General features: G+C 54.9%; 17 non-coding genes and 1 pseudogene across 17 annotated transcripts; 10 read left to right on the forward strand and 8 right to left on the reverse strand.

Moving 5' to 3' along the window:
* The first annotated feature begins 189 nt into the window (after positions 1-189).
* On the forward strand, positions 190-386 carry LOC136952601 (U2 spliceosomal RNA). Its single transcript, XR_010877883.1, has one exon. It is a non-coding gene; the product is annotated as a U2 spliceosomal RNA (small nuclear RNA).
* Positions 387-1,351: 965 nt separating this feature from the next.
* LOC136953869 (U6 spliceosomal RNA) lies at positions 1,352-1,458 on the reverse strand. Its single transcript, XR_010878019.1, has one exon. It is a non-coding gene; the product is annotated as a U6 spliceosomal RNA (small nuclear RNA).
* A 239-nt stretch (positions 1,459-1,697) lies between these two features.
* On the forward strand, positions 1,698-1,894 carry LOC136952744 (U2 spliceosomal RNA). The gene has a single exon (XR_010877896.1). It is a non-coding gene; the product is annotated as a U2 spliceosomal RNA (small nuclear RNA).
* A 917-nt stretch (positions 1,895-2,811) lies between these two features.
* LOC136953875 (U6 spliceosomal RNA) lies at positions 2,812-2,918 on the reverse strand. The gene has a single exon (XR_010878021.1). It is a non-coding gene; the product is annotated as a U6 spliceosomal RNA (small nuclear RNA).
* Positions 2,919-3,157: 239 nt separating this feature from the next.
* Positions 3,158-3,354, forward strand: LOC136952623 (U2 spliceosomal RNA). The gene has a single exon (XR_010877885.1). It is a non-coding gene; the product is annotated as a U2 spliceosomal RNA (small nuclear RNA).
* Positions 3,355-4,319: 965 nt separating this feature from the next.
* On the reverse strand, positions 4,320-4,426 carry LOC136953878 (U6 spliceosomal RNA). The gene has a single exon (XR_010878023.1). It is a non-coding gene; the product is annotated as a U6 spliceosomal RNA (small nuclear RNA).
* Positions 4,427-4,665: 239 nt separating this feature from the next.
* Positions 4,666-4,862, forward strand: LOC136952755 (U2 spliceosomal RNA). Its single transcript, XR_010877897.1, has one exon. It is a non-coding gene; the product is annotated as a U2 spliceosomal RNA (small nuclear RNA).
* Positions 4,863-5,777: 915 nt separating this feature from the next.
* LOC136953890 (U6 spliceosomal RNA) lies at positions 5,778-5,884 on the reverse strand. Its single transcript, XR_010878025.1, has one exon. It is a non-coding gene; the product is annotated as a U6 spliceosomal RNA (small nuclear RNA).
* Positions 5,885-6,123: 239 nt separating this feature from the next.
* LOC136952634 (U2 spliceosomal RNA) lies at positions 6,124-6,320 on the forward strand. Its single transcript, XR_010877886.1, has one exon. It is a non-coding gene; the product is annotated as a U2 spliceosomal RNA (small nuclear RNA).
* Positions 6,321-7,266: 946 nt separating this feature from the next.
* Positions 7,267-7,373, reverse strand: LOC136953897 (U6 spliceosomal RNA). Its single transcript, XR_010878026.1, has one exon. It is a non-coding gene; the product is annotated as a U6 spliceosomal RNA (small nuclear RNA).
* Positions 7,374-7,612: 239 nt separating this feature from the next.
* Positions 7,613-7,809, forward strand: LOC136952766 (U2 spliceosomal RNA). Its single transcript, XR_010877898.1, has one exon. It is a non-coding gene; the product is annotated as a U2 spliceosomal RNA (small nuclear RNA).
* A 971-nt stretch (positions 7,810-8,780) lies between these two features.
* On the reverse strand, positions 8,781-8,887 carry LOC136953901 (U6 spliceosomal RNA). Its single transcript, XR_010878027.1, has one exon. It is a non-coding gene; the product is annotated as a U6 spliceosomal RNA (small nuclear RNA).
* A 239-nt stretch (positions 8,888-9,126) lies between these two features.
* On the forward strand, positions 9,127-9,323 carry LOC136952645 (U2 spliceosomal RNA). Its single transcript, XR_010877887.1, has one exon. It is a non-coding gene; the product is annotated as a U2 spliceosomal RNA (small nuclear RNA).
* Positions 9,324-10,269: 946 nt separating this feature from the next.
* Positions 10,270-10,376, reverse strand: LOC136953906 (U6 spliceosomal RNA). Its single transcript, XR_010878028.1, has one exon. It is a non-coding gene; the product is annotated as a U6 spliceosomal RNA (small nuclear RNA).
* A 239-nt stretch (positions 10,377-10,615) lies between these two features.
* LOC136952777 (U2 spliceosomal RNA) lies at positions 10,616-10,812 on the forward strand. Its single transcript, XR_010877899.1, has one exon. It is a non-coding gene; the product is annotated as a U2 spliceosomal RNA (small nuclear RNA).
* A 971-nt stretch (positions 10,813-11,783) lies between these two features.
* Positions 11,784-11,890, reverse strand: LOC136953912 (U6 spliceosomal RNA). The gene has a single exon (XR_010878029.1). It is a non-coding gene; the product is annotated as a U6 spliceosomal RNA (small nuclear RNA).
* A 239-nt stretch (positions 11,891-12,129) lies between these two features.
* On the forward strand, positions 12,130-12,199 carry LOC136952876 (U2 spliceosomal RNA; annotated as a pseudogene).
* A 5,676-nt stretch (positions 12,200-17,875) lies between these two features.
* LOC136952865 (U2 spliceosomal RNA) lies at positions 17,876-18,057 on the forward strand. The gene has a single exon (XR_010877905.1). It is a non-coding gene; the product is annotated as a U2 spliceosomal RNA (small nuclear RNA).
* The last annotated feature ends 3,831 nt before the right edge of the window (positions 18,058-21,888 follow it).

Consider the following 21,888-nt stretch of genomic DNA (forward strand, 5'->3'; position numbering starts at 1 on the left):
GTCGTCTTGGGGCGGGGTTGAAGCGCGAGGGCCGGCCCCCTCGCCATCCCCTCTACCCCTCCCCTCTACCCCTACTGCTAACCCCTACACCCCCTACTCTAGTCTAGTCTCGTCGTTGTCGTCCGTCACCGTGGAGCAGCGCAAGGGTACTGAGGGGCCGTGCGCGGGTATCGTGGAGTAATGGGGGTCATCGCTTCTCGGCCTTTTGGCTCAGATCAAGTGTAGTTTCTGTTCTTGTCAGTTTAATATCTGATAGGTCACCCACGGGGGCGACCAGTTCTTATTAAGCAGATTTTTGCAAACAGGGAGCCGGAACGAGGGCTCGCTCCGTCCGCTCCGCGCATCGCCCCGGTATCGCAGCTCCTCCGGGGAACGGTGCACTCTTTCTAAGCGTGTCAAAGGGAAACCCTGTGGGTGAGGTGAGTGAATGTGAGTGAGGTGAGTGAATGTGAGTGAGGTGAGTGAATGTGAGTGAGGTGAGAGGCCGGGTGTCATCATGCCCCCACCAGTCATATGCTTAAAATCTCGAGTTGCTGGACGCAGCAGTCTCTACTTGATGGCTCTCACATCTCGTTGTGTAACTTACTGTAGCATTGCGAGTCATACGTTCATAAGTGAAGATGTGGACTTATGGGTTGTTCTTGGGCATAAGAGGAATTGTCAAGCATTGTTCTGTGGATTCTCGGTCTCCTGAGACCTTCTCCTCAGCTCTGGCTTTGTCCTTGTAATTCCTCACCTCTGGCTTTCCATCTCTGGTTTACAATAATCATGATGGTGTAGGTAAGAGTCCACCTAAGAGTCCACCTTCCTTTTGTCACACACGTTTGCCTTGTAATTGATTTCATTCATTTGCCATGTTATTTCATGTACGTTTCATTTGAACGTACTTACTTACTTACCTTGACCATTCTTGCTCTGATTGAACCCATCGAGTCAAATAAGCAAGTGTGTAATTCCATTGGTATTGGCCTCATTTGGCGGTTCATGTTAATACACTGCTCAGTTTCCCCATCTTCCTTGAAACCATAGGGGAATCATTTTCAGTCGTTTGGCCAATATTTACCCCCCCTAGAGGAGTGTGCATGCGCGTGCGTGCGTGCGTACGTAACCAACCAACAAACCAACAAACAAACTAGTGAATAAATGCCCAAAAATAAGGAATACGCCGGTGAGGCGAAGCCCTTTTCCTTTGGCCTGCCGTTTTCCCGCCCTTTTACTTAAAAAAAAACAAAAAAACAAAAAAAAAATTGGGGATCGTTTGTTTGTTTACAACTAGGTGGTCGTCGGTCAAGGTCTAACCCTAGCCCTAGCCCTAGCCCTAACCCTAAAAGGTGGAATGATGATGATGATCCAAAATTCGGAACGCTTCACGGATTTGCGTGTCATCCTTTCGCAGGGGCCATGCTAATCTTCTCTGTATCGATCCAATTTTATTAGATGTGCTGCCGTAGCGAGCACAAGACAGGCAGCTGCACCGACCCCTATATATCCGGCACGTCACTGGTCAAGTCGTCTTGGGGCGGGGTTGAAGCGCGAGGGCCGGCCCCCTCGCCATCCCCTCTACCCCTCCCCTCTACCCCTACTGCTAACCCCTACACCCCCTACTCTAGTCTAGTCTCGTCGTTGTCGTCCGTCACCGTGGAGCAGCGCAAGGGTACTGAGGGGCCGTGCGCGGGTATCGTGGAGTAATGGGGGTCATGGCTTCTCGGCCTTTTGGCTCAGATCAAGTGTAGTTTCTGTTCTTGTCAGTTTAATATCTGATAGGTCACCCACGGGGGCGACCAGTTCTTATTAAGCAGATTTTTGCAAACAGGGAGCCGGAACGAGGGCTCGCTCCGTCCGCTCCGCGCATCGCCCCGGTATCGCAGCTCCTCCGGGGAACGGTGCACTCTTTCTAAGCGTGTCAAAGGGAAACCCTGTGGGTGAGGTGAGTGAGGTGAGAGGCCGGGTGTCATCATACCCCCACCAGTCATATGCTTAAAATCTCGAGTTGCTGGACGCAGCACTCTCTACTGGATGGCTCTCACATCTCGTTGTGTAACTTACTGTAGCATTGCGAGTCATACGTTCATAAGTGAAGATGTGGACTTATGGGTTGTTCTTGGGCATAAGAGGAATTGTCAAGCATTGTTCTGTGGATTCTCGGTCTCCTGAGACCTTCTCCTCAGCTCTGGCTTTGTCCTTGTAATTCCTCACCTCTGGCTTTCCATCTCTGGTTTACAATAATCATGATGGTGTAGGTAAGAGTCCACCTAAGAGTCCACCTTCCTTTTGTCACACACGTTTGCCTTGTAATTGATTTCATTCATTTGCCATGTTATTTCATGTACGTTTCATTTGAACGTACTTACTTACTTACCTTGACCATTCTTGCTCTGATTGAACCCATCGAGTCAAATAAGCAAGTGTGTAATTCCATTGGTATTGGCCTCATTTGGCGGTTCATGTTAATACACTGCTCAGTTTCCCCATCTTCCTTGAAACCATAGGGGAATCATTTTCAGTCGTTTGGCCAATATTTACCCCCCCTAGAGGAGTGTGCATGCGCGTGCGTGCGTGCGTACGTAACCAACCAACAAACCAACAAACAAACTAGTGAATAAATGCCCAAAAATAAGGAATACGCCGGTGAGGCGAAGCCCTTTTCCTTTGGCCTGCCGTTTTCCCGCCCTTTTACTTAAAAAAAAACAAAAAAACAAAAAAAAAATTGGGGATCGTTTGTTTGTTTACAACTAGGTGGTCGTCGGTCAAGGTCTAACCCTAGCCCTAGCCCTAGCCCTAACCCTAAAAGGTGGAATGATGATGATGATCCAAAATTCGGAACGCTTCACGGATTTGCGTGTCATCCTTTCGCAGGGGCCATGCTAATCTTCTCTGTATCGATCCAATTTTATTAGATGTGCTGCCGTAGCGAGCACAAGACAGGCAGCTGCACCGACCCCTATATATCCGGCACGTCACTGGTCGAGTCGTCTTGGGGCGGGGTTGAAGCGCGAGGGCCGGCCCCCTCGCCATCCCCTCTACCCCTCCCCTCTACCCCTACTGCTAACCCCTACACCCCCTACTCTAGTCTAGTCTCGTCGTTGTCGTCCGTCACCGTGGAGCAGCGCAAGGGTACTGAGGGGCCGTGCGCGGGTATCGTGGAGTAATGGGGGTCATCGCTTCTCGGCCTTTTGGCTCAGATCAAGTGTAGTTTCTGTTCTTGTCAGTTTAATATCTGATAGGTCACCCACGGGGGCGACCAGTTCTTATTAAGCAGATTTTTGCAAACAGGGAGCCGGAACGAGGGCTCGCTCCGTCCGCTCCGCGCATCGCCCCGGTATCGCAGCTCCTCCGGGGAACGGTGCACTCTTTCTAAGCGTGTCAAAGGGAAACCCTGTGGGTGAGGTGAGTGAATGTGAGTGAGGTGAGTGAATGTGAGTGAGGTGAGTGAATGTGAGTGAGGTGAGAGGCCGGGTGTCATCATGCCCCCACCAGTCATATGCTTAAAATCTCGAGTTGCTGGACGCAGCAGTCTCTACTTGATGGCTCTCACATCTCGTTGTGTAACTTACTGTAGCATTGCGAGTCATACGTTCATAAGTGAAGATGTGGACTTATGGGTTGTTCTTGGGCATAAGAGGAATTGTCAAGCATTGTTCTGTGGATTCTCGGTCTCCTGAGACCTTCTCCTCAGCTCTGGCTTTGTCCTTGTAATTCCTCACCTCTGGCTTTCCATCTCTGGTTTACAATAATCATGATGGTGTAGGTAAGAGTCCACCTAAGAGTCCACCTTCCTTTTGTCACACACGTTTGCCTTGTAATTGATTTCATTCATTTGCCATGTTATTTCATGTACGTTTCATTTGAACGTACTTACTTACTTACCTTGACCATTCTTGCTCTGATTGAACCCATCGAGTCAAATAAGCAAGTGTGTAATTCCATTGGTATTGGCCTCATTTGGCGGTTCATGTTAATACACTGCTCAGTTTCCCCATCTTCCTTGAAACCATAGGGGAATCATTTTCAGTCGTTTGGCCAATATTTACCCCCCCTAGAGGAGTGTGCATGCGCGTGCGTGCGTGCGTGCGTGCGTACGTAACCAACCAACAAACCAACAAACAAACTAGTGAATAAATGCCCAAAAATAAGGAATACGCCGGTGAGGCGAAGCCCTTTTCCTTTGGCCTGCCGTTTTCCCGCCCTTTTACTTAAAAAAAAACAAAAAATAAAATGGGGATCGTTTGTTTGTTTACAACTAGGTGGTCGTCGGTCAAGGTCTAACCCTAGCCCTAGCCCTAGCCCTAACCCTAAAAGGTGGAATGATGATGATGATCCAAAATTCGGAACGCTTCACGGATTTGCGTGTCATCCTTTCGCAGGGGCCATGCTAATCTTCTCTGTATCGATCCAATTTTATTAGATGTGCTGCCGTAGCGAGCACAAGACAGGCAGCTGCACCGACCCCTATATATCCGGCACGTCACTGGTCGAGTCGTCTTGGGGCGGGGTTGAAGCGCGAGGGCCGGCCCCCTCGCCATCCCCTCTACCCCTCCCCTCTACCCCTACTGCTAACCCCTACACCCCCTACTCTAGTCTAGTCTCGTCGTTGTCGTCCGTCACCGTGGAGCAGCGCAAGGGTACTGAGGGGCCGTGCGCGGGTATCGTGGAGTAATGGGGGTCATGGCTTCTCGGCCTTTTGGCTCAGATCAAGTGTAGTTTCTGTTCTTGTCAGTTTAATATCTGATAGGTCACCCACGGGGGCGACCAGTTCTTATTAAGCAGATTTTTGCAAACAGGGAGCCGGAACGAGGGCTCGCTCCGTCCGCTCCGCGCATCGCCCCGGTATCGCAGCTCCTCCGGGGAACGGTGCACTCTTTCTAAGCGTGTCAAAGGGAAACCCTGTGGGTGAGGTGAGTGAGGTGAGAGGCCGGGTGTCATCATACCCCCACCAGTCATATGCTTAAAATCTCGAGTTGCTGGACGCAGCACTCTCTACTGGATGGCTCTCACATCTCGTTGTGTAACTTACTGTAGCATTGCGAGTCATACGTTCATAAGTGAAGATGTGGACTTATGGGTTGTTCTTGGGCATAAGAGGAATTGTCAAGCATTGTTCTGTGGATTCTCGGTCTCCTGAGACCTTCTCCTCAGCTCTGGCTTTGTCCTTGTAATTCCTCACCTCTGGCTTTCCATCTCTGGTTTACAATAATCATGATGGTGTAGGTAAGAGTCCACCTAAGAGTCCACCTTCCTTTTGTCACACACGTTTGCCTTGTAATTGATTTCATTCATTTGCCATGTTATTTCATGTACGTTTCATTTGAACGTACTTACTTACTTACCTTGACCATTCTTGCTCTGATTGAACCCATCGAGTCAAATAAGCAAGTGTGTAATTCCATTGGTATTGGCCTCATTTGGCGGTTCATGTTAATACACTGCTCAGTTTCCCCATCTTCCTTGAAACCATAGGGGAATCATTTTCAGTCGTTTGGCCAATATTTACCCCCCCTAGAGGAGTGTGCATGCGCGTGCGTGCGTGCGTGCGTACGTAACCAACCAACAAACCAACAAACAAACTAGTGAATAAATGCCCAAAAATAAGGAATACGCCGGTGAGGCGAAGCCCTTTTCCTTTGGCCTGCCGTTTTCCCGCCCTTTTACTTAAAAAAAAAAAAAAAAAAAAAAAAAAAATTGGGGATCGTTTGTTTGTTTACAACTAGGTGGTCGTCGGTCAAGGTCTAACCCTAGCCCTAGCCCTAACCCTAAAAGGTGGAATGATGATGATGATCCAAAATTCGGAACGCTTCACGGATTTGCGTGTCATCCTTTCGCAGGGGCCATGCTAATCTTCTCTGTATCGATCCAATTTTATTAGATGTGCTGCCGTAGCGAGCACAAGACAGGCAGCTGCACCGACCCCTATATATCCGGCACGTCACTGGTCGAGTCGTCTTGGGGCGGGGTTGAAGCGCGAGGGCCGGCCCCCTCGCCATCCCCTCTACCCCTCCCCTCTACCCCTACTGCTAACCCCTACACCCCCTACTCTAGTCTAGTCTCGTCGTTGTCGTCCGTCACCGTGGAGCAGCGCAAGGGTACTGAGGGGCCGTGCGCGGGTATCGTGGAGTAATGGGGGTCATCGCTTCTCGGCCTTTTGGCTCAGATCAAGTGTAGTTTCTGTTCTTGTCAGTTTAATATCTGATAGGTCACCCACGGGGGCGACCAGTTCTTATTAAGCAGATTTTTGCAAACAGGGAGCCGGAACGAGGGCTCGCTCCGTCCGCTCCGCGCATCGCCCCGGTATCGCAGCTCCTCCGGGGAACGGTGCACTCTTTCTAAGCGTGTCAAAGGGAAACCCTGTGGGTGAGGTGAGTGAATGTGAGTGAGGTGAGTGAATGTGAGTGAGGTAAGAGGCCGGGTGTCATCATGCCCCCACCAGTCATATGCTTAAAATCTCGAGTTGCTGGACGCAGCACTCTCTACTGGATGGCTCTCACATCTCGTTGTGTAACTTACTGTAGCATTGCGAGTCATACGTTCATAAGTGAAGATGTGGACTTATGGGTTGTTCTTGGGCATAAGAGGAATTGTCAAGCATTGTTCTGTGGATTCTCGGTCTCCTGAGACCTTCTCCTCAGCTCTGGCTTTGTCCTTGTAATTCCTCACCTCTGGCTTTCCATCTCTGGTTTACAATAATCATGATGGTGTAGGTAAGAGTCCACCTAAGAGTCCACCTTCCTTTTGTCACACACGTTTGCCTTGTAATTGATTTCATTCATTTGCCATGTTATTTCATGTACGTTTCATTTGAACGTACTTACTTACTTACCTTGACCATTCTTGCTCTGATTGAACCCATCGAGTCAAATAAGCAAGTGTGTAATTCCATTGGTATTGGCCTCATTTGGCGGTTCATGTTAATACACTGCTCAGTTTCCCCATCTTCCTTGAAACCATAGGGGAATCATTTTCAGTCGTTTGGCCAATATTTACCCCCCCTAGAGGAGTGTGCATGCGCGTGCGTGCGTGCGTACGTAACCAACCAACAAACCAACAAACAAACTAGTGAATAAATGCCCAAAAATAAGGAATACGCCGGTGAGGCGAAGCCCTTTTCCTTTGGCCTGCCGTTTTCCCGCCCTTTTACTTAAAAAAAAACAAAAAAACAAAAAAAAAATTGGGGATCGTTTGTTTGTTTACAACTAGGTGGTCGTCGGTCAAGGTCTAACCCTAGCCCTAGCCCTAGCCCTAACCCTAAAAGGTGGAATGATGATGATGATCCAAAATTCGGAACGCTTCACGGATTTGCGTGTCATCCTTTCGCAGGGGCCATGCTAATCTTCTCTGTATCGATCCAATTTTATTAGATGTGCTGCCGTAGCGAGCACAAGACAGGCAGCTGCACCGACCCCTATATATCCGGCACGTCACTGGTCGAGTCGTCTTGGGGCGGGGTTGAAGCGCGAGGGCCGGCCCCCTCGCCATCCCCTCTACCCCTCCCCTCTACCCCTACTGCTAACCCCTACACCCCCTACTCTAGTCTAGTCTCGTCGTTGTCGTCCGTCACCGTGGAGCAGCGCAAGGGTACTGAGGGGCCGTGCGCGGGTATCGTGGAGTAATGGGGGTCATGGCTTCTCGGCCTTTTGGCTCAGATCAAGTGTAGTTTCTGTTCTTGTCAGTTTAATATCTGATAGGTCACCCACGGGGGCGACCAGTTCTTATTAAGCAGATTTTTGCAAACAGGGAGCCGGAACGAGGGCTCGCTCCGTCCGCTCCGCGCATCGCCCCGGTATCGCAGCTCCTCCGGGGAACGGTGCACTCTTTCTAAGCGTGTCAAAGGGAAACCCTGTGGGTGAGGTGAGTGAGGTGAGTGAATGTGAGTGAGGTGAGTGAATGTGAGTGAGGTGAGTGAATGTGAGTGAGGTGAGTGAGGTGAGAGGCCGGGTGTCATCATGCCCCCACCAGTCATATGCTTAAAATCTCGAGTTGCTGGACGCAGCAGTCTCTACTTGATGGCTCTCACATCTCGTTGTGTAACTTACTGTAGCATTGCGAGTCATACGTTCATAAGTGAAGATGTGGACTTATGGGTTGTTCTTGGGCATAAGAGGAATTGTCAAGCATTGTTCTGTGGATTCTCGGTCTCCTGAGACCTTCTCCTCAGCTCTGGCTTTGTCCTTGTAATTCCTCACCTCTGGCTTTCCATCTCTGGTTTACAATAATCATGATGGTGTAGGTAAGAGTCCACCTAAGAGTCCACCTTCCTTTTGTCACACACGTTTGCCTTGTAATTGATTTCATTCATTTGCCATGTTATTTCATGTACGTTTCATTTGAACGTACTTACTTACTTACCTTGACCATTCTTGCTCTGATTGAACCCATCGAGTCAAATAAGCAAGTGTGTAATTCCATTGGTATTGGCCTCATTTGGCGGTTCATGTTAATACACTGCTCAGTTTCCCCATCTTCCTTGAAACCATAGGGGAATCATTTTCAGTCGTTTGGCCAATATTTACCCCCCCTAGAGGAGTGTGCATGCGCGTGCGTGCGTGCGTACGTAACCAACAAACAAACTAGTGAATAAATGCCCAAAAATAAGGAATACGCCGGTGAGGCGAAGCCCTTTTCCTTTGGCCTGCCGTTTTCCCGCCCTTTTACTTAAAAAAAAACAAAAAAACAAAAAAAAAAATGGGGATCGTTTGTTTGTTTACAACTAGGTGGTCGTCGGTCAAGGTCTAACCCTAGCCCTAGCCCTAGCCCTAACCCTAAAAGGTGGAATGATGATGATGATCCAAAATTCGGAACGCTTCACGGATTTGCGTGTCATCCTTTCGCAGGGGCCATGCTAATCTTCTCTGTATCGATCCAATTTTATTAGATGTGCTGCCGTAGCGAGCACAAGACAGGCAGCTGCACCGACCCCTATATATCCGGCACGTCACTGGTCGAGTCGTCTTGGGGCGGGGTTGAAGCGCGAGGGCCGGCCCCCTCGCCATCCCCTCTACCCCTCCCCTCTACCCCTACTGCTAACCCCTACACCCCCTACTCTAGTCTAGTCTCGTCGTTGTCGTCCGTCACCGTGGAGCAGCGCAAGGGTACTGAGGGGCCGTGCGCGGGTATCGTGGAGTAATGGGGGTCATCGCTTCTCGGCCTTTTGGCTCAGATCAAGTGTAGTTTCTGTTCTTGTCAGTTTAATATCTGATAGGTCACCCACGGGGGCGACCAGTTCTTATTAAGCAGATTTTTGCAAACAGGGAGCCGGAACGAGGGCTCGCTCCGTCCGCTCCGCGCATCGCCCCGGTATCGCAGCTCCTCCGGGGAACGGTGCACTCTTTCTAAGCGTGTCAAAGGGAAACCCTGTGGGTGAGGTGAGTGAATGTGAGTGAGGTGAGTGAATGTGAGTGAGGTAAGAGGCCGGGTGTCATCATGCCCCCACCAGTCATATGCTTAAAATCTCGAGTTGCTGGACGCAGCACTCTCTACTGGATGGCTCTCACATCTCGTTGTGTAACTTACTGTAGCATTGCGAGTCATACGTTCATAAGTGAAGATGTGGACTTATGGGTTGTTCTTGGGCATAAGAGGAATTGTCAAGCATTGTTCTGTGGATTCTCGGTCTCCTGAGACCTTCTCCTCAGCTCTGGCTTTGTCCTTGTAATTCCTCACCTCTGGCTTTCCATCTCTGGTTTACAATAATCATGATGGTGTAGGTAAGAGTCCACCTAAGAGTCCACCTTCCTTTTGTCACACACGTTTGCCTTGTAATTGATTTCATTCATTTGCCATGTTATTTCATGTACGTTTCATTTGAACGTACTTACTTACTTACCTTGACCATTCTTGCTCTGATTGAACCCATCGAGTCAAATAAGCAAGTGTGTAATTCCATTGGTATTGGCCTCATTTGGCGGTTCATGTTAATACACTGCTCAGTTTCCCCATCTTCCTTGAAACCATAGGGGAATCATTTTCAGTCGTTTGGCCAATATTTACCCCCCCTAGAGGAGTGTGCATGCGCGTGCGTGCGTGCGTACGTAACCAACCAACAAACCAACAAACAAACTAGTGAATAAATGCCCAAAAATAAGGAATACGCCGGTGAGGCGAAGCCCTTTTCCTTTGGCCTGCCGTTTTCCCGCCCTTTTACTTAAAAAAAAACAAAAAAACAAAAAAAAAATTGGGGATCGTTTGTTTGTTTACAACTAGGTGGTCGTCGGTCAAGGTCTAACCCTAGCCCTAGCCCTAGCCCTAACCCTAAAAGGTGGAATGATGATGATGATCCAAAATTCGGAACGCTTCACGGATTTGCGTGTCATCCTTTCGCAGGGGCCATGCTAATCTTCTCTGTATCGATCCAATTTTATTAGATGTGCTGCCGTAGCGAGCACAAGACAGGCAGCTGCACCGACCCCTATATATCCGGCACGTCACTGGTCGAGTCGTCTTGGGGCGGGGTTGAAGCGCGAGGGCCGGCCCCCTCGCCATCCCCTCTACCCCTCCCCTCTACCCCTACTGCTAACCCCTACACCCCCTACTCTAGTCTAGTCTCGTCGTTGTCGTCCGTCACCGTGGAGCAGCGCAAGGGTACTGAGGGGCCGTGCGCGGGTATCGTGGAGTAATGGGGGTCATGGCTTCTCGGCCTTTTGGCTCAGATCAAGTGTAGTTTCTGTTCTTGTCAGTTTAATATCTGATAGGTCACCCACGGGGGCGACCAGTTCTTATTAAGCAGATTTTTGCAAACAGGGAGCCGGAACGAGGGCTCGCTCCGTCCGCTCCGCGCATCGCCCCGGTATCGCAGCTCCTCCGGGGAACGGTGCACTCTTTCTAAGCGTGTCAAAGGGAAACCCTGTGGGTGAGGTGAGTGAGGTGAGTGAATGTGAGTGAGGTGAGTGAATGTGAGTGAGGTGAGTGAATGTGAGTGAGGTGAGTGAGGTGAGAGGCCGGGTGTCATCATGCCCCCACCAGTCATATGCTTAAAATCTCGAGTTGCTGGACGCAGCAGTCTCTACTTGATGGCTCTCACATCTCGTTGTGTAACTTACTGTAGCATTGCGAGTCATACGTTCATAAGTGAAGATGTGGACTTATGGGTTGTTCTTGGGCATAAGAGGAATTGTCAAGCATTGTTCTGTGGATTCTCGGTCTCCTGAGACCTTCTCCTCAGCTCTGGCTTTGTCCTTGTAATTCCTCACCTCTGGCTTTCCATCTCTGGTTTACAATAATCATGATGGTGTAGGTAAGAGTCCACCTAAGAGTCCACCTTCCTTTTGTCACACACGTTTGCCTTGTAATTGATTTCATTCATTTGCCATGTTATTTCATGTACGTTTCATTTGAACGTACTTACTTACTTACCTTGACCATTCTTGCTCTGATTGAACCCATCGAGTCAAATAAGCAAGTGTGTAATTCCATTGGTATTGGCCTCATTTGGCGGTTCATGTTAATACACTGCTCAGTTTCCCCATCTTCCTTGAAACCATAGGGGAATCATTTTCAGTCGTTTGGCCAATATTTACCCCCCCTAGAGGAGTGTGCATGCGCGTGCGTGCGTGCGTACGTAACCAACAAACAAACTAGTGAATAAATGCCCAAAAATAAGGAATACGCCGGTGAGGCGAAGCCCTTTTCCTTTGGCCTGCCGTTTTCCCGCCCTTTTACTTAAAAAAAAACAAAAAAACAAAAAAAAAAATGGGGATCGTTTGTTTGTTTACAACTAGGTGGTCGTCGGTCAAGGTCTAACCCTAGCCCTAGCCCTAGCCCTAACCCTAAAAGGTGGAATGATGATGATGATCCAAAATTCGGAACGCTTCACGGATTTGCGTGTCATCCTTTCGCAGGGGCCATGCTAATCTTCTCTGTATCGATCCAATTTTATTAGATGTGCTGCCGTAGCGAGCACAAGACTGGCAGCTGCACCGACCCCTATATATCCGGCACGTCACTGGTCGAGTCGTCTTGGGGCGGGGTTGAAGCGCGAGGGCCGGCCCCCTCGCCATCCCCTCTACCCCTCCCCTCTACCCCTACTGCTAACCCCTACACCCCCTACTCTAGTCTAGTCTCGTCGTTGTCGTCCGTCACCGTGGAGCAGCGCAAGGGTACTGAGGGGCCGTGCGCGGGTATCGTGGAGTAATGGGGGTCATCGCTTCTCGGCCTTTTGGCTCAGATCAAGTGTAGTTTCTGTTCTTATCAAAAGCGACGGTGAGACGACGGTGGCCGAGGACGGTGGTGCGGCGGTGGCAGCGAGCGGCGGAGTGGCGGAGAGCGGTGTGGCGGTGATGGCCGGTGGCGGGTCGGAGGGCGGAGTCGGTGGTGCCAGTGATCGGGGCCGAGCGGTGTATGGGGCACGGTCACTGGCGGAGGAGAGAGGAGAGGCGAGCGGGGCCCAGGGCGGAAGGGTCGACGGAGCTGCAGGGGTCAGCGGGACGCCCGCAGCTGGCGTTACGTCCGTGGCGGACTGCGTCGGGGTACCCGGCGTCAGTACCGGCGGCAGGGGAGCGACGGGAGCAGTTGGTGGAGTGGCGGTCGGAGACGCACCGGGGAGCGGAGCGGCGGTCGGCGGCGGCGGCGCGCCGGGGAGCGGAGCGGCGGAGCAACAGGCGGCGGTGTGCCCGGTGGCAGCGGGGCGCCAGGCGGCGGAGGTGTGCCCGGTGGCAGCGGGGCGCCAGGCGGCGGCGGTGTGCCCGGTGGCAGCGGGGCGCCAGGCGGAGGGGACGGGGCCAGGAGGCTGCGTCGCCCAGAGCAGGGAATGAAGGATTCCCTCCGGTTTACCTAGAAAGACCCTGCAACAAAGAGGCTGGTGAGGGATGACTTCACCAGGGGTTGGTGATGGGGCTGTTGCGGCTCACCCCGGCCGAGGTCCTGTGTCTCCAAGACAACGTTCCGGAGAGGGGGTTCGATTTGACCCTGAGGACGGGGCCCATCGCTGCATCTGTCCTGGCCAGGTGCAGGGCTCTGGGGCAGCAGAAGCCCCTGAGCCACTACGATGTGGTGGACCTGGCCAGGCAGAACCTCCGGGTGGTCACGGTGACCATGTTTAGCCCCCACGTGCCTGAGCAGGCGATCGTCGCCACCCTGGCGAGGTACGGGACGGTCGTCTCGGCGGCCAGGCACGTCAGGGACGTGTTCGGGTTCTGGGTCGGCAGGAGGCAATTTCAGATCCAGCTGGGGGAGGATCCGGAGGGCGTGGACGGGCTCAGCCACCCCCCGGCCTATTTCACCGTGGGGGCCGACCGGGGGTATCTCCATTACCCCAGGCAGCCCCCCAACTGCCGGAGGTGCCGAGCGGTGGGGCACACAGAGTCCGCCTGCCCGGGGCCCCGCTGCAGGGGGTGCGGGGTGGAGGGCCACCTGCTGCGGGACTGCACCGCCCCGAAGGCCTGCAACGCCTGTGGGGAGCGGGGGCACGTGTGGCGGGGGTGCCCGACCAGGGCGCGGTCGTACGCTGCCGCAGCAGGGGGGCCCGGGGGGGCCACGGAGGAGGAGCAGCAGCAGCGGGCCCGGCGGCGGAGGCCCGGGAGGTCGAGGAGCTGGGGACGTCGGAGGTGCCGGCCGACCCGGGCGTGTCGGGCGCCCTGGGAGCTGTAGTCGGGGCGGCGGTTCCTGCTCCGGGGGAGGACGGGGGGGGACTGTTGGCGCTGGTCTCGGCCCTGGACGAGGTCCCGGCGGCGCAGGACCCCCCCGGCCCCCTGGGGGGCGTGTTCGAGGCCCTCTTTTCTGGGCAACCGGGGCCCGCGGAGGGTGGCACGGTGGAGCGGGTCGAGGCGGAGGAGCAGAGCGGGCTGGAGCCCCTGCGGCGCCTCCAGCGGGCGCTTGACGAGGTCGACCGGGGGGGTGCGGCGTCCTCGTCGAGGAGCCGGAGGAAGGCGGAGGTCCTGGAGGGGGACCCCAGGGGGACTCCGGGTGCGGGGGGGTCCGCAAAGAAGGTGCGGGGCACCGGGAGGGCCACACAGGGGGCCTCGCAGGGGGTGTCGGGGGGGGGGGAGGAGGGAGGGGAGATGGAGGTGGTGGAGGAGGAGGAGGAGCGGCCCGGGACCCCGGTGGAGGTGGTGCTGGGGAGGGGGGTGGTTTTGGAGCAGGAGGGGGTGGGGGAGGGGGTGGGGGGCCCCAACCCGATGCCGGCGTCCTGGGCAGAAATTATGGAGGCTGAGGAGTCGGAGGGGACGGAGTCGGAGGGGGACCTATATCACTTATAGGGTTCACAAGGGTGGTATTGGGGTTTCTTTATTTTTTGGGGTGTTTAATGGCGGTCACTGTGGGCACTTTTAACGTCCGGGTGTTTTCTTTTTTGGGGGGTTTGGACTTCACATTTTGTTTTGTGCAGGAGGTGCACTTGAGGGACCGGGGGGACGCTCGGGATTTCACACGGGAGTGGGGTAGGGGAGGGGCCGTGTGGAGCGTGGGAGGGGTTCATTCTTCGGGGGTGGGGATTTTGTTTGGGTGGGGGGGGGTCCGGGTGGAGGGTTCTTTTACGGTGATGCAGGGGAGGGGGATCGGGGCGGACATCACGGTGGGGGATTTTAAAATGCGGGTGATGTGTGTTTACGGTCCTCAGGGGAGGGTGGAGATGGAGGAGCTGGTGGAGAGTGTGGCTCCCCATTGCGCCACTGGTGGTGGGGGGGGATTTTAACTTGGAGTTAGGGGGCACGGGTGAGGGTAGTGTAGGGGCATGGAGGGCGTTGTTTGAAGGGCACGGGCTGGTGGATGGGGGTGGGCGCACTACCCCGCGTTTGGATGGTCCCACGTGGCGTAATTCCCGTGGGGTCCAGAAGCGTTTAGATTACGTCTTCTTGCCGAGGTCCTTGGGGCCGGTGTCGGGGCGGGTGCTCCCCGTCTTCTTCTCCGACCACGATGGGGTCCTGCTGACTGTCCGGGCCCGGGTGCCGGTCTTTGGCCCGGGGTACTGGCGCCTGAACCTGGGGGTCCTGGAGGAGCAGGCTTTCTGCGACTCCGTGGGCCACTTCTTTCAGGGCCTCGTGGGCCTTAAGCCCCTCTTCGCAGGGGTGGTCGAGTGGTGGGAGACTGCTAAGGCCCACTTGCGGGACTTTATCCAGGGGCACTGCAGGAGGGAGGCGAGGGCCCAGAGGGCGGAGACCGCGGCGCTGCAGAAAGAGCTGGAGCTGGAGCACTCCTGGGGAAACCAGGGGGTGTCCCCCGACGTGCAGCGTTGCGCCGCTCTCAGGGCCCTGTTGAGGGCCATCCACGAGCGTCGAGCTCGCGCCTTCCTCCTGAGGGCGCGTCAGAAGTTCGTGGAGCAGAACGAGGCGTGCTCAGCCTCGTTCTTCGCCTCGGTCAGGGAGGCGAAGGGGAGGTCAGTGTTTTCGGGGGTGAAGGACCCGCAGGGCCGCATAGTAGCGGAGCCTGCCCGTATGGTGGAGGTCGCCACCGACCACTACCGTGCGTTTTTCAGCGACAGGGAGGTAGACGCAGGTTTTGGCGAGGTCTTCCTCAGTGGGTTGACCCGGCGGGCGCCTCCAGATGTGGCGGAAGCAATGGAGGCACCGCTGTCCTTGGAGGAGCTGGAGGGGGCCCTGCGGCGCATGGGCCGGCGGAAGGTGCCGGGCCTCGACGGGCTGCCGGCTGACTTCTACCTCAGGTTCTGGGGTGTGGTCGGGCCGGCGGTCCTAGAGGTCCTCACCGAGGTCCTCCGCACGGCATCCCTGGGAGGGTCGATGGCCGTCGGGGTGCTGTCCCTCTTGTATAAGAGTGGGGACAGCACGGATCTGGGGAACTGGCGGCCGTTGACCATGCTGTGCGCAGACTACAAGTTGTTGGCCAAGGTCTTGGCCGACCGTCTGCGCACGGCACACCCATACGTCGTGCACGAGGACCAGACCTGTGGGGTCGGGGGTCGGTCCGTGCGCTGGAATCTCCAGCTGCTCCGGGACGCCATAGCCTGGGCCGAGGGCTGCCTCTGATGGTGGCCGGCCTCGACCAGGCAAAGGCTTTCGATAGGGTCCACAGGGGCTTTTTGTTTCGGGTGTTAGAGAGGCTAGGTCTAGGGCACGTTTTCATCGGGTGGCTTAGTACTTTGTACTCTGCCGTGGGGTGCACTGTTTCCATTAATGGGCACTTGGGGAAGCGGTTTGATTTGAGTGGATGGGTTACTGGTACCAGGTGGCGGGGGCCTACGGGTCAAGATGACCCAGTACGCAGACGACACCACTCTGCTGCTGGGGAGCGACGCTATTCTGATCCGAGCCTTGGAGATCTTCCAGGATTTCACGAGGGCCTCTGGTGCGGTGCTGAACCTCACTAAGTCTTCCGTGAAGTACTTTGGGCGCTGGAAAGACAGGACGGATGTACCAGGGGGGTTGTCTCTCAGTGCTGGACCCTTGCGGATCTTGGGGGTGCACCTTGAGGCGGCCCAGTGCGCCACGGCCAACTGGACCAGGCGCCTGGAAGCGGTCGGGCGGAAGTTGTCCCTGTGGAAAGCCAGGACTTTGACATTCGTGGGGAAGGTCTTGGTCCTGAAGATGGAGGTGTTGCCGACTCTCCTCTTCCTGGCTTACGTGTATCCCATGCCGGCCAGCATGCGGCGTCCTCTGACCCGGCTCGTCTTCCGCTTCCTCTGGGGGGGGAGGTACGAGATCGTGGCGAGGCGTCGTATGCTGGCCCCCGTGAGTCAGGGGGGGAGGGACGTGCCTCACTTCCCGCTGAAGCTCGACTGTGTCTTTGTTTGTTTTCTTTTGGGAGAGCTGTCCAGACCGGTCTTGCACCCTTCTGGGCACTTCCTGCGGTTTTTCATTTCGTATCCGGCGAGGCATCTGTTGGAGTGGTCCAACCTGGGCCCCCGGGCTGAGCAGTTGCCCTGGCACTTTGGCCACGCGGCCAAATGGCTCCGTGCTCACCCCGAGGCCAGAGACCCGGTGCTGGGCCTGGACCAGAGGGCCCTGTATGCGGAGTTGAGGCAGGGAGTCTGTGCGCCGGCCGTGGTGGGGCTCCCTGCCACGGTCTGGCTGTCTGTGCAACTGCCTGGCCTCGACAACGGGCTCAAGGACCTGAACTGGCTGTGCCTCCACAAGGGCCTGCCGGTGCGTGAGATCATGCACCGGCACGGCCTGGCACGGACCTCGGTGTGCCCGCGGGCCGCCTGTAGCGGTGACGAGTCCATACGACACGTCATGTGGGACTGTACTTTCGCCGGTGTAGTGTGGGCGAGGGCGGAGGTTTTGCTGGGGAGGGTGGTGAGGGGTTTTCACGTCACTTGGGCACGGGTGGAGAGGGGTGTGGGGGGGTCGGGTGGGCGGAGGAACCGCTTCATTTTGTGGCTCATCATCTCCCTCTTCAAACGGGTCCTGTGGCAGGGGAGGAAGGAGTGGGTGCTCCGGGGGTTTCGGGTGGTTTAGGGTTGGCTCCCTGTGTGGGGCCTGTGGCGTGGGTGTTGGGGAGTGTGGCAGCCCCCTGTGTGGGGTTTTGTGTGTGTATTTATGTGTGTTTTTTGTTTTGGCTCCCTTGAGCGGGGCTTGTACTGTCGTTGTGTGTTTTTTTGTTTTGGCTCCCTTTGAGAGGGGCTTGTACTGTCGGTGTGTGTTTTTTGTTTTGGCTCCCTTGAGCGGGGCCTGTCCTGTCCTTGTGTGTATTAGTGGGGTGGGGGTTTTCCGCCCCCTGTTGTTTGTGGTGTGTGTGTTTTGTTTTTGTGGGGGTTTTCTGCCCCCTGCTGTTTGTTTTGTGTGTGCTTTGTTTTTGTTGGGGTTTTATGCCCCCTGCTGTTTGTTTTTGTGTGTGCTTTGTTTTTGTTGGGGTTTTCTGCCCCCTGCTGTTTGTTTTGTGTGTGCTTTGTTTATGTTGGGGTTTTCTGCCCCCTGCTGTTTGTTTTGGTGTATGTAGTGTTTTGTGGTGTATGTGGGGTGTGTATCCCCAGTTGTATATTTGTGTGATGTGAATAAACATTTTTCAAAAAAAAAAAATTCTGTTCTTGTCAGTTTAATATCTGATAGGTCACCCACGGGGGCGACCAGTTCTTATTAAGCAGATTTTTGCAAACAGGGAGCCGGAACGAAGGCTCGCTCTGTCCGCTCCGCGCATCGCCCCGGTATCGCAGCTCCTCCGGGGAACGGTGCACTCTTTCTAAGCGTGTCAAAGGGAAACCCTGTGGGTGAGGTGAGTGAATGTGAGTGAGGTGAGTGAATGTGAGTGAGGTGAGTGAATGTGAGTGAGGTGAGTGAGGTGAGAGGCCGGGTGTCATCATGCCCCCACCAGTCATATGCTTAAAATCTCGAGTTGCTGGACGCAGCAGTCTCTACTTGATGGCTCTCACATCTCGTTGTGTAACTTACTGTAGCATTGCGAGTCATACGTTCATAAGTGAAGATGTGGACTTATGGGTTGTTCTTGGGCATAAAAGGAATTGTGAAGCATTGTTCTGTGGATTCTCGATCTCCTGAGACCTTCTCCTCAGCTCTGGCTTTGTCCTTGTAATTCCTCACCTCTGGCTTTCCATCTCTGGTTTACAATAATCATGATGGTGTAGGTAAGAGTCCACCCTCCTTTTGTGACACACGTTTGACCTTTTGAAGTTCGACACTCTAACCTAGGAGCGGGAATTGAACCGGCGACCTTGGGATCGACAGGGGCAAAAGGTGACATTTTGATTGACGGCTGAAAAAGGGTCACTCTGTTTTTGTCTCTTCTAGATGGAAAAAACAGATTTCAGGAGAACCCCCAAGGGGGACCTGATGCTCAGGGCCACCCCGGAGGCCCTGAGCCCGAGTCCTCACGGCGGAGGAGGCCGAGGCGCGAGCCCACGTGGTCTCCCAGGGGGGAGACCCCGGTACTGCCCGGCTGGTGCTGAGCCAGCACCGGCTGCAGTTCGGGAAGTACTGGGGTCGTTCCTTCAAGTGGCTGCTGGAGAACGACGTGGGCTACACCCTCCCGCTCCTCGCTTCCCATCTGAAGGAGCGGGAGAGGAGCAGCTCCCAGTCTCCCCTGATGTCCAACAAGGACGCTCTCGCTACGCGCACGCCTTCCCTGAGCTGGTGGAGGCGCTCAAGTGAGTCCGATGAAAATCGGCGGCGTTTGTTCCGTGAAACCGAAGTAAAAACGCAAACTAAACCTCCTCGTCTTCCGCAGGTTCCACAAGGCGTGCGCCGCGGTGAGGGGGATCGGAGAATCCCTTGTTGGCTTCGGGGAGTATAGGTACAAGCTGCTCAAGGACCTGTACGACTCCAAGGAGGAGAACAGAGTCGGGTAAGGCCGTTTGCTCTTGAAAAAACGGAGTTAAACTCTGCGCGCGTGTGTTTTTACAGGCTCCTGGGCTTGGTCGTCTCTCAATACCTGGGGCAGCCGTCCACCCTGAGTCCTCAGGTGCTGCAGGCCAAAATGATGAAGGTCATCAAGCCTGCAGCACCAGGTGAGCTATCGATGGACCGTTTTTTTGCGGTCAAAGTGTAAAACGACCTCCGTCTCACGCCGTCTTCTTCCCTCTCTCTCAGCGGCCAGCTCTGCTGCACCACCACCGTGAGCCCACGGACGCAAAGCCCAGGGTGTCCCCAGCCCCGACGTGGGAGGAGAAGGAGGCTCTCCTCCCTCTGAAAGCCCCCCTCCTCCCAGAGCCGAGGGAAAGTGCTGAGGTACGTGATTGGTCGTGTGCTATTTTGTGCATCGCTCGTTGAAAGTTTAGCACGTGAACTCAAATTTCTCTCTCTCTCTCACGCAGTTGTGTCCCCCCGGCTGGCAGGGCACGCTCAGCGCTGGCCAGCAGCAGTGGATCGGCCGGGTACTCTTCGTCTGGAAAAACAACCGAGCGGAGGTTCGTCCAGATCTCCAGCTCTGGTACGAGCCTCCGCAGCCCCGGCCGGTCCACAGCCACTGGCTGACATGCCCCCAGCCTGCCTGCACAGGCAACATGCACAAGGCTGGGGTGTACACAAAGACCATCCGGAAGGTCTTAGACATCGACGCCTGGTACCTCATGGCCACTGAGTACCTGGCGTGCTCTCTGTGTACGAAGAAGGTGGTGGCATGGTCGCAGGGCATCGTGAGGCAGCTGGACGCCGAACACCGCTGCCTCTTTCCGGCTGTCCTCACATACAAGTAAGAGCCAAAATCTTCTCCAAAATCCTTATCCCCGCTGTGTATTAAGCCTCTCTGCTCTTTTCCCATCTAACTTTTCAGGTTGTCCTGCGACCTGCGGGTCATCTCTATGCTGAGGGAGCGCGCTTTCGGAAACAGCGCCACTAAGCTCTACACCAAGCTGTGCGAGAGCCACAGCGAAGCCTGGATGCGGCGCACAATGCAGTATCTCGGCGAGTGCAAGCACTTTCTGGCCTTGGGCACCGTCAGTTTCCACCACCACCACCCATGCCGCCGGTGCCCACACCCGTCTGGCTGCTGACGGTCTACAGCATCGACTTGCTGTCGCGGCTGGACGAGGTGAAGGCCAGGGTCACCTCGATATTTGGGTCCATCCTAAAGATGGACTCAACCAAGAAGGTAACGTGTGTGTGTGTGTTTGCTGGCTTTACTTGGCTCTACTTGGTATAGTGATTATCGCACACGTCGTCACTTCATCTCTCTCTCTCTGTCTCCGTCTCCTCCCAGGTGACCAAGAAGCTCGCCGGTACCGCCGCCAACACGGCCGCCTGGGCTACCAACGTGGCCAACGAGCACGGCCAGGTCCTCATCTGCGTGCTGACCAGCGCTGAGGGTGAGGGCCTGGTCCCCATGGCGGCCGGGCTAATGCGGCGGTATCGACTCGCCGGGGTGTTGCTCCAGCGTCGGCGGATCAAAGACAGCTGCCCTCTTCAACACCTGGGACCGGCTGGTGGTTCGACTCGACATCGCCCCTCCTGAGGCCCCGGACTCAAAGGTAGACGCACCTCAGCGCTCCTCCTCAGACTCTGAGGTGAGAGACGAATTTGGTTTTGCGTTTTTGTCGTGCGTTTGTGCCTCCTCGTATTCACGTGTTTTTTTTCCTTCTCCTTTTCCTCTTCGTACAGGGGGAGTGCCACGGCCCCGACGGCCAGCCTGGGTACCAGCACGTTTGCAGGCTGACCGACAGCAGGGTAGACAGGCTGACGGAGCTCTGGCAAGCGTCGCCTGGTCTACCCTGCCAGACACCAGGAGAGGCTAGTCAGGGGGAGTTTTAAGGCAACGAAGAGCGGCAAGTTTCCCGGCGTGGCCGGGAAAGAGTCCCTTCAACGGTGCGTTTTTTATTTATTTTAATAAATTTTTAACACGACGTGCGTGTGTGTGCGTTTTTGTTACAAGTACAGCGTGTGTCAGAGGGAGAGGGCAGTCCTTCTTCAAGGCCTGGCTCCAGCTCCCGGGCCGGGCCTTGTCACCCAGCCTCTCCCCCCCCCCCCCCCCTCTGCGGACCCGTCCAGGTGGACGGCCTGGCGGAAACGGCGGAGGTCTGAGGCGGGTGTGCCAGAGAAGCAGCCCCGGAAGGTCTACCGATGCAGCGAGTGCGGCCAGCCCAGGCGGCGGGACACCGGGCACAGCCGTTTCGGCTTGCACTCGTTCTGCTCGGTGGCCTCCGGCGGGAAGAGCGTCGAGGCTTGGCTGGCGGAGCAGAGAGACGCTGCTCCCAAGGGGGCAAAGTGACAGTGACACTGTGTGCCTCTCCTGGGGAGCCTTGGACGCTTTGTAAATAGTTCTCTCTTTTTTTTTTTATTGCTTTGGTTTCCGCCTTTCACCTCTACGAGATCCGAGACCTTGACGAGGTGTAGAGGCTTGCGCGTGTCCGGGACCCTTCGGACACCAGACTTACCTCGGATCGAGCTTTCCAACTGTCGAATGACAAGTATTCCAGACTGTCTCTTCAATTCCCAGCATGCTGTGTGGGGTGTAAATGTTTGCTTTGTAACAAAATTGGAAGATTTAAAGTAATTTTCCACGGTTTATGCTGTCGTGTAGACGCTCGTATTTGTTGTCATCGCGTGGGGGGTATTTCTGCTT

Source organism: Osmerus mordax, chromosome 1 (genome assembly GCF_038355195.1).
Source record: "Osmerus mordax isolate fOsmMor3 chromosome 1, fOsmMor3.pri, whole genome shotgun sequence".
NCBI classification, from domain to species: Eukaryota; Metazoa; Chordata; class Actinopteri; order Osmeriformes; family Osmeridae; genus Osmerus; species Osmerus mordax.